Source organism: Cataglyphis hispanica, chromosome 25, assembly GCF_021464435.1.
Source record: "Cataglyphis hispanica isolate Lineage 1 chromosome 25, ULB_Chis1_1.0, whole genome shotgun sequence".
Lineage (NCBI taxonomy): Eukaryota > Metazoa > Arthropoda > Insecta > Hymenoptera > Formicidae > Cataglyphis > Cataglyphis hispanica.
Window position 1 is genome coordinate 644,334 of NC_065978.1, and position 14,305 is coordinate 658,638.

A 14,305-nucleotide genomic window follows, 5' to 3' on the forward strand; every position below is an offset into this window, starting at 1 on the left:
TTCTTCAGACTTTATATTGCAAATTTTTACATAAATTCCCGTAAAACTGCAGACTCAGGTCGTAGAAGATCAGGAAATCTTTGCGCTTGGTCAAATAGCGCGGTGCAAAACTCGGGGAAAAATTCGTTTCGCCTTCGCGTAGTCTAAAATGCGAACCTCCTGCATCCGCGCCGAGCATCTTGGGGAGCGCCTAAGCCAGGTCGGATTAGACAAACGAGCGTAAAGCTAGGAAAATGGGGTGGCTCGACGCCGTGCAATCGTGGTCTTTCAGACGCATCGAGGCACCTCAGCCTCTCGTTCGCTCCCATACATTACCGTTGCCGACTGCAAAGCCCGCGCACAGTCTCCATACAGAGCGATATATCCGCTTGGCCTAACTGCCAAATTCCGCAGTGCCATTCGCATTCGTTCACGAGGAAAGCGTAATCGCTCGCCGTCTCGAGGAGCAGTCCGAGAAATTCGTTCCACCTTATTCATGAGAAGGAAATCTTCATGCAGCGGGACACTCGAGGGCGCAATGAATTTCAATGAATCGATGAAAATTTCATGTATTGTCTTGCGATTGTGTATTCCCTATGTATGTTAGAGATGTTTGTCGATATTTGTGTTATAGATTATTGTGAATAACGTTACTTATTATAATTACAGATCGGGAGATAACGGCAGATGTATAAGATATAATATATGAAATTTAAAATTGATATTTTTTTTAAGCTTGCAAGAGATATAATAATTGTAATTATTAAACCAAATATGCGTAAAACGCGTCGGAAATTATGCCGATCTAACATAAACCATAAAATATATATTGTCAAATTCGCGCAAAACAGGAATCGAGCTGTCAATTCGATAAAGGATAGGGCGGAGGCTCGGAATCAAGACAGATCCGCCTTGATAAAGTTTACGCGGGCAACGAGGAGGGACGATTTTTTGCGTTCATCCGATGCGATCGACACCGCGTAGACATTGCGACTTGAAATTTATCCGATGAGGAATAGTCGCTACGGACGACGGCATTTGTCACGGTCGTGACCAACAGGTAGCCCAGGACAGCGGTTATTTCTTCTCCGATGGCCGAAGCGAAAGACTCGCGCGCCGATGTAGAAATGGTTCGATTACATTGTGATCATTTGAATGGGTCGAGGCCGCTTGATAGAGGCCGGAGAGATGCCTGCGTCGACGTCGTTCAAAGAGAGAGAGAGAGGGAGAGACGAATCGGATGCGAGAGGGGACGACGCCGAACGGCGACCAACAGGTGCCGCGATAATAGAATTTTTCTTTGTGCTGCGGCTGTGCTGTGTTCGTCTCGGAAATTTGACGAGAGTGCTCGCGAAAGCACTCGAGCACTCCGTACACCATGTTTCCTCGGCGTGGCGGCAAGTTTTTGTTTTATCCAATTCACGGAGGCCACGCTGTCGATCTATTTTACTACGTGAACGTTGTCGTTGCCGCGAGTATTTCTTTTCAAAACAAGTATATCGTCGATTTCGAAACAGTTTCCGTGATCCTTGTAACGGTGCGCACGTTGCTTTGTAGCGGCGAATAATTTTTTTTTTTTTTTTTACTATCCTATAGAAAAGACCATTTCTTTGTCGTGGCGATTGCTTGTTCATCGTGCAACGAAATGGTCCACGAGAGAGAGAAAAACTAGGCATTGCAGGACATAATGATGACACGATGCCAAGTATAATTGCGTAATGTAATACGCTCGTATAATTAGAGGTGCTTGAGCGCAGAAATACACGAGCGGTTGCACTGTACGCGCTGTGTTTCAAATGTGATCTTGACATTATTTGAAGGTGTAATTTAATAACCTCCCTTTACCCACCATCCCCGCTTCCACGCTAAATAATGCGCCGCTAAAAGAGCCGCAAATCCGTTTATTCATTTCGCCGTTACATTTCCCGGAGTTCTCCGTAAAATCGCCGAGAGAAATAGGCGAGCCCCGGTATACATAAAGATACGCGAGATAGAAAAGCGGATTATATCTACCATTGTTTCGTTTCTCCCGACGTTATTTCGTCGCGCCGAGTATTTTAAACTCGATTCGCGGAGGTAAAACCGAGGTAACAGCGCAGACGATATTAGATCCGCTCATATTATGCAGTATGGTAACCGTCAATCTGCAATATATTGCACGATTGGGATATACACATGTACGAATTTCGTATCGCCGCATTAATAGCATCGCGAATAATTCTGTTGAAAATAGTTTTAACCCCTCCCGACGTGCTGTGCTGGTTGGTAGCCGATTATAGGCAAACATGTCATCGCCAAATGTTGTTTACCATCGTTTCAATAAAGTTGACTAGCATCAGTCCTGTATTGTCTATTAGATGGATGGTGAGTTTGCGAGCGGCAAACCATTGATCAATAATCCGTGTACTATGGCGAATGAATTTTCGTTAATTAACTTGCGTTTTGCGTACGTGCGGTTTGCTAGCCGCGAGTATCTCCGAATACGCGATGCACGTTCGCTCTCGTTCGCCTTTTAGAAAAACAGATTACTTTTGAAATATGTAAAAATAAGGCATGTAACTGATGTATAGTGAGCGGGATCATTGAATTTAATTTTTAATTTTTATTATTTCGTCGTTTATTTATTGCTGCTTTTTTTTTTATACAATTAGCGCTGGGGCGAAATTTATTTAATCTAATTCCAGCTGTCTGTTAAAAACGTAAAATTACAGTTAATGTTATTATTCTCTTAATTATTCTCCACTGTACATTTTTGCAGAAAGTACGTATACAATGATGAAATTGAATTATACGAGTCTCATGCGAAGTACTAATTCATATTCATACTTTCATACGCGATATCTCTGCATTAAGAGCTTACTAAACTTCTCACTAAGTTCTGATTTTATTCGCGAGTTAGATATATACGTATATATATGAGCAGTCGTAAACGTGAAATATTTCATGTGAAATGTTTTTAAAATACATACGTTATTTTATGAGCAAAATTAAGCATGCGCTTTAAAAGCGTAAAATTTACGAAGCATTGTGTCGATGAAAGAACTATAGGACAAAGGAGGATTTCGCGCGCGCGAAAATTTTCGCTCGGATTATTTCTCCGCAGGGGCAAATATCATTGTAAACTCACATACACTTAATTAGGAATTCTGTCAATTATTCTTTTTTTTTCCTGCTTAAATGAAACGATTCTGTTTTCGCGATCCGTTGCGCGAGCAAAAATTTTGGAATTGTTAAAATTTTATCCGACGGTGCAGTATCCGTCAGGTTTGACATCGCGGTAATCCTTTATTCCAACTGTTCTCTCCGAAACCATTCGCTTGCCGCGCGAATGTATACTCCGCTAAAGCCGCAATTTTTAAACTGACGTTATGGAGAGAGAGAGAGAGAAGAAGACAGAGAGATCGATAGGTCTGACAACGATATACCGTCGGTAACGGATGGGGCGCGACGTTTATATCGGAGAACGAGATCGATAGAATTAATCCTGGCGAATTGAGATAAGACAATGATTTGCGGGTTGATAGACTCGTCGATTTGACAAAGCGACCAACAGGTGCGGGAGGTTCTCTCTATCAGAGTTGTCGGGCACTATTTATTGTATTTCACGGCCATGTCTCGGTGTATGTTTCGCGACGCGACGTTAACGACGCGGAACGAAGTCGTGTATTCTCATGGACGGAGGGATTTCCGACGATTTCCTCGCAGACGCAGCGCAAAATACGATGTTAATGCTAGCCAACAGGTGTGTGACGATGAACACTCGCTTTTCGCGGGATACGTACGCCGGGAAAATCGATTTGATGATATTATGCCCGGGATGGGGGATCTCCTTTGACGTGAATCGTAACAATCTAAGACACATGAAAATTTGCGACGGAAGGTGTAAGCTACCGACTAAACTAACATTCTCTCCGCATAGCACGAGAATTAATGATGCTCGCGCGACGGATAAACACAGTAAAAGTTAATGTGTTGCATCTGAACGTTACGTATGCTATTTAATTCGCATTCAATTAATTACTATTCAAGGTATTCTGTTATCGTTTTATCGTGCGGTTATAATTACTATTAATAACTAATTATTGCAAACTATATCTTTGTGTGCTTGATTAAATTTTAAATAATTTATTTTAAAAATTATAATTTCTGTATTACATGGAAATAATAATTTATTTTATTATAATATGTAACAAAATATTTTTAGAAATAAAGTACATATACATATATTTATTTAAATAAAAAAAAAAAAATTAAAATTGACAAAATACGTACTTGTTTGACTTAAAAAAATTTTATTTTCACTGCAGCATCCCATCAAATTGTTCAATAAATATAATTATGTTTCTATCGATAAGTATTTATTTTACACACACATACATTATTATTATGTCGTATATACAATGATTCCGGTATACTTGATACGATATACATATTTTCAGTTCAGCGATAGCGCATCAAATTTATCGTATATTTAATGTACGTAATTTACATTACATATACATAATTAAATATAAAATGTAATTGAACATGCACGGATTTAAAGTGTAGCAAGTGATGTTACACCGTTGTGAAACTGTCGCGCGTATGTTGGGCGATGCGCAACGAAATTAAACGGTCTAATGAATCTTGCGATTGCGTTATATTATTCTAAAGCGAAGTATTAGCTAGGGATAATAATTAGGACGGATCCTTCTCGAGCAAGAGGAAGAGAAATCTTTGCGCGAGTAACTCATTAAAAAGTTTTTCTTTAAAGATCCTAATCATTTTTGGGGAACTTGGAGAGTCATCAAATTATCAGTCTCAAGTTCTATAGCTGCTGATAAATGAGGAGATCATTTGGAAACTTTTGCCCTAGGAATGCTTTAGCTAGTCTCACGTAGCTATCATCCAGACATTCTATACTATATCGCGTCCTTCCGCCGTGACACGTTGAGCTGTTATTGATCGTCGCTTTTAGCGTGTTATTAACTCCCAAAGTAACGTCGGCGCAATACTCGTACCCTTAAACATTCGCCAACAGGAATTAACATTGATGGTTGCTAACTGGTTGTCGTAAAGGAAGCATGGAAGATTTTACATCGCGCGCGCGCGCCCTTTAAAAAGCTTATTGCAATTAAAACTTTATTCAAGTTACTTTAAATAATGTTGGATTATTGATTACTCAATTTTAAACATGTAAGCTTTCATCAAATCTATGTTGTATAATTTTTCATGTATTTATATTTATTCAAGAGAGAGAGAGAGAGAGAGAGAGGGAGGGAAAAAACCTAATTTTATCATCATAATTCTCGGAACAGTATATATCTTGTAATTTTTTACTTTTTTTTTTTCACAGAAATATCATTTTATTATTATTATCATTATATCATTATTATTGGTATTTCTATCTCTGAATATTCTTGTTCAAAATTTCGTGTCGAACGCGCTGCAACAGATGCTGCGCATTGAAATATTGTTATTGATATTTATTTTCCCTAGATCCGGGAGCAGTGTCATTATTATTTTGCTTCCCTCTTGCCCGCGTATCAAAATGATATAATTCAGCGAACGTATCGTCGAGATAATGTATAGTCGATTTATAATAAAATATTTTCCGCGCGGCGTACTGATCCGCATGGAACCGGCGGCGAACTGGGAAGTCGCGTCATAAAGCACAAGTTTTACAAAAGACGAAGTTAATTAAAACTTCCGTCCGGAGGACACGAGCGACGGGGGAGCTCAAGCCTGAAGTGGGATAATTAATTTATATCGTGTAAGGTATCGCTGGCATTACGTTGATATTCATTAGCGTACAGTGCGCGGCGATATCGAATTTCACTCCGATGATCTTTCTCCGTTCTTGACACGCGCGCATGATTTACGAGATGCGTGCCGAGTATTCTGGGTGATGCTAGCACGCTCGCACACATTTATTTAACATTTTCTTTCGTGTTGTGTCCCGGCAAAGTATATAGACTAACGCGTCTTCCACGAGGGGAAGGGGATGAGAGGGAGGGGAAAGAGTATTATTCTCTCGAATTATTCTATCATAAGACAGTCATATCGAGACAAACGCACACTAGAGCTGTAGATATGAGGCCGCTTGTGCGTGCAGACATCGCTGTATTCGAAATACGATCGTAAGAGTGTCTCATGGAGGCAGCATCAGAGGTTGGTCGATATCCCTCCTCTCGTGTACAGTCCGCACAGGAAGTCTGACCGCGACGATGCTCTCCATCCTCGCGTTCACGCAAGTGAAAATTTCCTGCTTACTTCCGTGTCTCTCTTCGCAACCTATCTGTCACTTGTCGCACTATTAGCTTATCTCGCATCACGCGCACACAGGTCATTACGATATCGTATCTTATTCTTCACCTCTTATGCACCACACAGTCATGCATACAATAGATTAATAAAAATGATTTAAAAAATATAAAATTGTAAATATTTATTATATTTTATTATATTTTATTTTATTATATTATTATATTATTTATTATTAATTTATTAGTTTTGTAGTTAAACTCACATACTTGAAACTGTGTGTGTGTGTGTGTGTGTGCATGTATTTTATATACTTTGTGTGTATGTATTTTGTATTTTGCGTATTTTATTTCTTCAAATATACGTGTTCTGTACTATACGACACATAAAATTACAAATAGAATTCTATTCCAAATTTTCTATGTATATTCGCGAATTATAAATCGTAAATCTAAAATCTAAAATGTAAGCTTATCAATAGAAACAATAAAAATGAGTGGATATATATTTTTTCTTTTATATTTAAAGCATATTAGATTTGTTTGATTTAGCATTTCTTCATTCATTTATTATACATATATTATACATTTATACAAAGATTTTAGTTATTTATTCCAATATTATTATAACTTCAACATTCGAATTTTTTTAGACATTCACAAACAATTTTTTCGACCGAGCAAATGCATTATCATTGTATTTTACGTATATCGGATATTCTCCCGAAATTCCCGATAAAAGCTGTTCCACAGAAACTACGTCGGAACGGATCATCTTGTGAGTATGAAGCAACGAGATTAAGTCTGACTCCCACTTTTCGATGTTGTCTTGTATAATGGGATCGTCTTGGGGACGAGATTACCGCCAACATTAATCAGATTACGATCCGCGCCTTAGTACATGACGTTTAGCTTGCCAAGTTGTGTTTAATGCACACCATTTTATGGTGTACATTAAAAATTCTTCAGCCTGACGAATTTGTCATTAATATTAAAGCAAACGTAAGTGAATTATCATTATCCACAGAAATAATATGCCGGAAAAATCCGGATTAAGTGAAAACAATATTTAATGGCTCTGTCAGCGAGTCCGCCGCTGAGGTTTTTTTTCGAATAGTTGGTTTTAAATTTAACTTGAAATTCTCGTTATTTCCGCATTTATATTTCATCGCAGGTCATGCTATCTATATACAATACATATTAACCTTTACCCTTCTAAGCGCAAAGTATGTTAACTGATCAAAATGTCAATATCAGTTTTTTTGATCGTAGCAGATACGAACTAAACAGTAGAGTAGAAACATAGTCGTCGAAATAGTCGAAGATATGCAAGGTAAGCGTCAAAGTAATCGAAGAGGTATAACGTATCCGCTAAAGCTGCTCGAAGAGGCACGCAAGGCAACCGTATAGCACTGTAATTTAACACTATAATGCAACGTTTACAAATATAATACGGTTATATCATAACATTAATTTATGCAATATTAGGCTAGACTTGCAATACATATATAATAACAAATTTTGCGCCGTAAGAATTAATGTCTTATTGCGCGAAATCACGTTATGTTTCCATTAAATAGTGTAATATCGTGCTTTTCGCCACTTATATCGCGAGCTCATCGAAGCGTTATCTACCACGTGAGCGAGCGAGATGCCTGATAAAGTCGTATTAGAGGCAGCCGCTCGCTTTCCGAGGTATCGAGCCTTATCGTGAGGTCGCGTGCTATCGAGGTCACACGGCGTATACACGAGCACGCGAAGGATGTCTCGACTTTTGCCAACGATTGTATCTCGCTCCGTGCTGGAGAGTTACGTTGAAGTGGCCCGCTGGATATTAGGTGGCGAGCCCTCTCAGCATGAAAAGCGTTCTTTCTTCCGTTGCCTTCGCTCGCAAACGGGCCGGCGCGGCGTACAAGCGCGTGTAAGCGCCACGCTATTTTACCGAGCGCCAGGTGCTAGAATGCCTCGCGAAGGGTGCCGGACTAAGCGCGACCTCCTTCCCGATCATGCACGTATACATGCAAGCCAAGTTGCAAAGAAAAATAAGATGGATTTGGTGAGATTTGGTATTTACTTTTTACCAAAAGCTACAATATATATTTGATATAATTTCTAGTTAAATTCCGATGAAATTTTACGAAAACGTTGCGTTTTATGTTAAATAAATTGTATTTATCATAAAATATAGAGGCGTAATTTAAATAGATCTGCGTTAACAAATGCACACAATCGATATTAGATAAGTAAATTTGTTTCGCAAATAAAAATATTTTCAACGCATACTCTTCATTTATTACGAATAAACACATTGAGATCACTCCCGCGTATTCTACGGAATCGAAAATTGAACTAACCGAAATTAACCGGTTCCGGTTATTGCACGCGTTCTAGAACTAGTTATCTCGAGAAGCGATGGTATGTCTATAGATGAATAGATTGATTTATCATGAATCAAATCGAATTTCACCAGCACTACAGACTTGTAGAAATTTTTTAAACTAGATATATAGTTAGAATTTAAAAACGTACGATATGATGTGATAGTTAAGCAAAAATAAAATATAAATACACACAAGAACAATATAATTACTAAGAATGAAAACAAGAAAAACTAGAAATTTCTCATTATTTTACATTTACAATTTATAAGTAATTTCATATCTTAATTAAACAATTAAAGTCTCTTTATTAGATTAACATTTGAAAATTAAAGTTTAAAAAAATATTAAAAACGTTTAAAAATATTTAATAATTTTAAAAATGCGTGTAGCAAATAATATTTATCAAAGAAATTTAAAATTATTACGCGTTTCATATCGATTGTTTACTAGAGAAGTGTGTTAATTACGCGTCTACGTTTTATGGTCTCGTCAACGGGATATAGTGTTTTGGTGAGGCAAGAAGAGGAGACTTGTGCGCTCGGATGCAAGTGTGCATCGTATACTCAACGTTCGCGGAGCGGAAGCCAAGATGTACCCGTATAGCTGCCCCGGCAAATGCATAGTTCTACGGTTGTCCGGGTCAAGGGGTATTCGCGCGGTGGCCTAGGAACTTCATGCGTGGCAATGAGCAGACTCGATTTCCAGTCACACGTATGCCAGCTATATGTACATAGTACGGAGCGCATCGATAAAGCGAGAGAGGGTGGGAGCGAGGCCGCATCTTGTTCAGTTGGTCCAGTCGCTCATCGCTATCGTGGTACCGTGTCGATAGAGAACGGATTGGATATAATGCCCCTTTTAGGGCGCTAATTGCGCAATATATAGATATACTATATTTGCGCGCGACATACGCATGTGTGTATTAGTACGAGTTCTCGCGTATGTTTGGACAATCGGATAATACGTGTAACCGTACCGTTACTGTACACCAGTTATTGGATATCGCGAGTTAGCGAGTCGATCATACACAATTGTTACACTGCGGATGTGCTGTGTGCACGTACACGTGGTAACGTTCGCTCCGCAATTGCAACTACATTCGGGGATTTAATATCGAACATTAAGCGTATCCTTTGTACGCGTCCAAATCCTTTTGTCGTTTAACGTGAGTCATAGGGTTCGCGCTGCATTTCACTGCATTTACGCGAAAGTGTCTCTCTTCTTCTCTCTCTCTCTCTCTCTCTTTCTCTCTTTCTCACATTACGTTCAGCAGCACGATTGCATGTTAGAAAGTAGTCCTCTCAAGCGGGTAGAGTGTACGTTACGAGCGAAGGGCTTAATTGCATAATTGCATGTCTGAAATTGTGTGGGTGTATAATCCAGCGACGCGCGTACTTAGCGAGTCGACTTGAAAATATACTGAAACGGCGATGGGCGTATACGGGCCGTTACATAGATCGCGTCATTAGTACGTACAAATGGCTCATTTATCCGCACTCTTGCAGATAAAGGTCGTCCCAATTCTCCCCTTTCTCTCTCTCTCTCTCTTTTTTTTTCCTTCCTCTGGACTCTTTCGAAATTTTAACACCCAGCAGCACGCCACATCGATATCGTATCGATAGCCGAGCACTTTACGAACTCATTGCGTGATTGAATAGCCACTTTAAAGTTGCGCGCATAACACGGAAAAGGGGAGAAAGTTACGGGAGAAAGTTTTCCCATCGGCTTCGGAATTTTTTTCGGTAGAATAACTGTAAGAAAGTAACGCGTTCGAGACGCGCTCGAACTTTTCGGATATTATCCAGCGAGAATCTACAAAAATCTCTTCAGAAATTAATCTTGAGTGCAATATTAACAATATCGATTTGAACGTGTTGCAGATTTTCATGCACAGATGCACTTTTCAATTAAGTCATAGACCACCCACCGATGTGAATCTATTCGCGTGTGTAATTAGTGACGAGAGATTATTAAATATGGAAGTTAGGATTTTGCACGAGAATATGTAGTATGTGGGTATTTTATGTGTGCGCGTGTGTGAATGGTTTTATAAATTCTTTTCGTTTTAATTTTCCCTTTGTTCTTGATTGCACAATAGATATCTGTGTAAAATATGTCGTATTATTAATTGAAGCACACTATGAATTTGTACAATTTCCTAGGATTTATACGTCGTACAATAATTAGTATCATTGCTCCTCGTTTGAATTCTCGTGCAGATGCATTGCTTTCACATAGTTGGAGTTGCAATTTTTATCAGTGTTTTTCGCAAAACTAACAGAGATACAATTTTTCTCATTTTTTTAAATTACATTCCTGAGATATTTATGTTTATAGAATTAGCATGCAAAACGCGCGCGTCTTCTTTCATCTCGTCGCATCTCGAGCCTTCGCCACGCTATCTCAGTAGTAGGTGTGCGTAATTCGATTAGAAAACTTAATCGCGGCAACATGAAAGAGACCTTCCGTTTTTGAGCGCGGAGCTGTATCGCGATTTTCGCGTGCCGTGCGACGTGAACGGATTTTTCTATTTGATCGTCTCAAAAGTCATCAATTTTCTTGTTTACATGAGTTTTCCATCATCCTTTTCATTTTCCCGTCAACTTTGCCTAACGGATTCAACTCGTTTCTGAGTACATAGTCGAAGCGTCGGCGAGTTCATGGCCGATAGACAGCACATGGCAATTTATTGAAACCCATTAAACTACTTTTATACGATCCTTTACGACACTTTACTATGCACTCGACAGCCGTGAATACAAATATCGCCTGCTATATATCATCGCGCAGGAAAACACATCAAGACATACACACACGGTTCTCTGATATTTTTTATAATTCTTACACATTTAAAGAATGGTTTGAAAGGGACAAAATAAATATAATGATTAAACGATATACTTTAATGATATAATTAAATTTATAGAGAATTAATTATATAAAATTTGTAAACTAAAATATTTTTTAACATACATGTCTTATAAATAGAAAGAGAGATTAGAAAGAGGAAGGGAGAGGGCAAGAGAGTGCTATTAGAAAGTAATAATAATAATAATAATAATAATAAAAATTATGTTATCAATTAGAACATTGGAACTGCGAGAATCACAGATTTACAATAATTGCAATGATAACGATACAATGAGATAATAGTGAATATTACGGGAGAGTGAATGAGAGAGAGAGAGAGAGAAAGGAGGAGGAGAGAGAAAGATGAAATTGCGACGATTATATTTTTTTCATGCAGGTGTAAACAGATTCGAATTGCAGTGCCCATTATGAGTTTTATACAAGTCAATGGCAACGCAGCAGCGTTATTTAAAAATTACAAGCGGATTAATGGGAACATATTGCTGGTACAATGTATGTAATCTGATACCGATGCAGTGCGACGATCTATAAACGCGTTACAAATGGGACTCGCGATTTTTTACAAGCGTTAAAGTACCGTCGGTATTCCGACGATTGTCCATTGACGTAAATTCCGCGCGCAACATACATGCATTATTTATCAGTTGTGTATACATTGGCGACTAGTATCCGCGCGTTTCACATTTTGGTAACACGAAGTCGTTCTACGGCTTAGGTTTATGGCTTGTGGAAGCCCTTATAATGAGATCCTCCGCTCCAGATGATAATAACTTAATGCTTCGCCGCAGTTCTAAGGATTGAGAGGGTGGTGGAGGAAGAGGGTAGAGGGGTTCTCTCGCGTCCCTGGTTGCCTCTTTTTTTAAATTATCTATATATTTCTCGTGTATATGTGTGCGTGTGTGTGTGTGTGTGTGTGTATGTTTTCCATTATCAAATGATAAAACTTTATAATTTCATCCGACGGCAACTTGTGCGAAATTAATTCTCGAGTCGGTTATATGAAATCTCGATTGTCGAATTGTGATTAATGATCGAATGTGTGCACATCTTTTATTTTGACAATAAAGCGTTTGTACCATGTTTATGTGCTAAAACTGTTTTTAACATCATACAAAATTTCTGCGTCAGGCATATTGCCATATATCTTGGGTTTTTGACAAATATTTAGTTCAGATAAGATAAAATCAATTTTGTTCAAGTATATTCATAAAAACATAATTTTAAACATAATTTGTATTTTATATAAGAAATATTATATATATATATATATATATATATATATATATATATAATATACTTATATATACTATATTACATAAAAGAATGTTATTTATACTATATTTATATTATTATAACATACCTATCGTTATTATTGCAGAGAAGCTATCACAATTTTTAAATATAACATATTAATGCAATTATTACTCGTTGAAAAAACTATAAAATAAAGGCATCGAAAGATATAAATTTAAAATATTTCTATGGCACACTTTATTCATAATATCCATAATTAATAGGAATATTACATGTCACGATTACTCATTATTACAGTATTAATCCCTTCGGTCATCTAAGGCATCAGAGATGATCAAACGGATATCTCCTTAATGGTTATTAGTAGCCCCAGAAATTCCGACAGTCATTAAGCATATCTGCATGATTAGCTCGGTGACATTTTAGATGATTTACGGGAATTAATATCATGATAGAATAAATGGTCAATCGATTTCGTTGGACATACTTGCCGGATTACAAACATTAGAATTAGCATGCATTCTATCAGATAACAATGGCAGAGATTCAGCCAACTAAGAGCACGGTGAGATATTTTCAAAGGAAAGATTTTGTTGCAGCCAAGATCAGCCTTTCAAGCGCGAACAAACGATAGCAAATATATGCGATGTCTGCGCGCAGTCTGTGAATCTCGTACGCTCTAGTAGTGAAAAACTTTTCGGTGCCCGTGCTATGCATGACTGTGTGGACCCCTGCGGCCATGCGCCGGCTATCGATCCGGTCCTTTCTCTCGTCCGTCCCCGCTTATGTGCGATAGCCGCACGAACAAGAGCGTCAGGGTATTTTGTTTCGCAAAACGCCCGGTAAAACGAACGCCGGAGAAAACCGACGGGACGGAATCGAGAAGAAGGTGAACGATCGGAGTTTTTTTTTTTTTGGCGTATTATGTTCCGCTCGAGAAAAAAGTATCCCTCCCCAAGCGTATTAAAGAAGCGCGAAACGAACTGAGACGCGAGAAAACAGACGTGAGAAGCACATATAAATCTTATTGAATTATGCATACGCACACATTAAATATATATTAATGTGAGTTAATAGGAAATAGTAAAGTTGTAAAGAGAAAATCTGAGAAGAGAAATATAATCAGCTGTCATTTTTAAACGCACATAGAAAGCAAGAAAAATAAAATATCTTTTGATATAATAGTTGGCAGCTTTATTTAAATATGGATTAAAGACGGTTAGAGATATTTTTATCATTTAATGAATATTTATTAAAAAGATTTAAATATTGACGATCTTGGTGATATATATTTTTGAAATATGCACTGTCATAATAGAAACAGAAATTAAATCTCTTTCGTGGTGAATAGAATCTTATCATAGAAATCTTATATAAAATTTTCATAGTTTCTGAAAGGGACTTTTGTTTCCATTCTGCGTATAATAGAGATGCGCATTTCAAAAATATATTATTCAGATTATGAATATTTAGTATTTTTTTATAAACGTTTATTAAATAAAAATATTTCTGATTTGTCTGGTATGTCTTTTATTAAATATTAAAAATATTTTTGATTAGTTTTAATTTCTAAATGTA

General features: G+C 37.7%; 2 protein-coding genes across 4 annotated transcripts in view; one reads left to right on the forward strand and one right to left on the reverse strand.

Annotated features, from left to right (window-relative positions):
• LOC126858493 (protein turtle-like) overlaps window positions 1-14,305 on the reverse strand; it is a 205,807-nt gene that overhangs the window by 98,958 nt on the left and 92,544 nt on the right. The window lies entirely within an intron of this gene.
• The window catches only part of LOC126858531 (regulator of G-protein signaling 17), a 235,222-nt gene that overhangs the window by 20,234 nt on the left and 200,683 nt on the right, over window positions 1-14,305 (forward strand). The window lies entirely within an intron of this gene.